Source organism: Cornus florida, unplaced genomic scaffold, assembly GCF_030987335.1.
Source record: "Cornus florida cultivar Cherokee Brave unplaced genomic scaffold, ASM3098733v1 CherokeeBrave_3.0.0_Hap2_Chr11, whole genome shotgun sequence".
Classification (NCBI taxonomy): domain Eukaryota; kingdom Viridiplantae; phylum Streptophyta; class Magnoliopsida; order Cornales; family Cornaceae; genus Cornus; species Cornus florida.
Window position 1 is genome coordinate 65,235,135 of NW_026775581.1, and position 972 is coordinate 65,236,106.

A 972-nucleotide genomic window follows, 5' to 3' on the forward strand; every position below is an offset into this window, starting at 1 on the left:
GAATGGTTAGGGAAGGAAGATACTTGATTCGCCGAGTTTTGGTTGATAAAAAATTAATCAAACCTTTGAGATAATGATTTCATTTCGACAGCAATTTCATTGGAATGGTCGACTTGATGTAAGCCAACACTCTTCCTACCACTAGAATTTCTATCATTCTTTGAAGATAAAGTACAATGCAAAGAATTTTCACTCATACTCTCGTAAAGATGCCACACGTCATCCTCATGCCTATCAATGTAAAAGCCACCCATGGAAGCATCAACCATGCCTTTGTAATTGTCCGATATGCTCTTAAAGAAATATTGAATTAATTGCCATTTGGGCATGTCATGATGTGGACACTTCCAAAGTAATTCATTAAAACGTTCCCATGCCTCATGAAATGTTTCTCCATCCCCATGTGAAAATTCTCAAATTGAGGTTCTCATGGCATTGGTCTTAGAAACCGGATAGTACTTCTTCAAGAACTCTTGTTGCATTTCCGCCTAAGAAGTTATTGAAAAAGGCCTAAGATTGTTAAACCAATATTTTGCCTTGTCTTTAAGGGTGAATGGAAAAAGTTTAAGCCTTAAGACCTCTTCCGGCATGTCCGTGTATTTTACGATGGAACATACTTCAAGAAACTCATCCAAATACTTGTAAGGTTCTTCACTTAGAAATCCATGATAATTAGGAAGCATTTGAATGGTTTGTGGCTTAATTTCATAGTGGTGTGTTCTAAATGGTGGTAATTGAATGCATGTGGATGCATTATATTCATTAGTCATATAGTGATATCTTAAAGCAAGGGGAAGATTAGCAATTGGAGGTACAACATGGGCACCTTGGTTGCCTTGATGATGGGAGGTGGTGGTGCATAGATTGGCCTTGGCATTCCCAATGGAACTTGGCCTTGTTGTTGTGGTGGATGAACATATGGCCTTGGCATGCCTAATGGAACTTACATGTTATCATAATACACATTGGGGT

At 38.3% G+C, this 972-nt stretch overlaps 1 pseudogene; it reads left to right on the plus strand.

The window, feature by feature from the left end:
* Positions 1-327: 327 nt before the first annotated feature.
* On the plus strand, positions 328-426 carry LOC132287310 (small nucleolar RNA R71; annotated as a pseudogene).
* Positions 427-972: the final 546 nt, after the last annotated feature.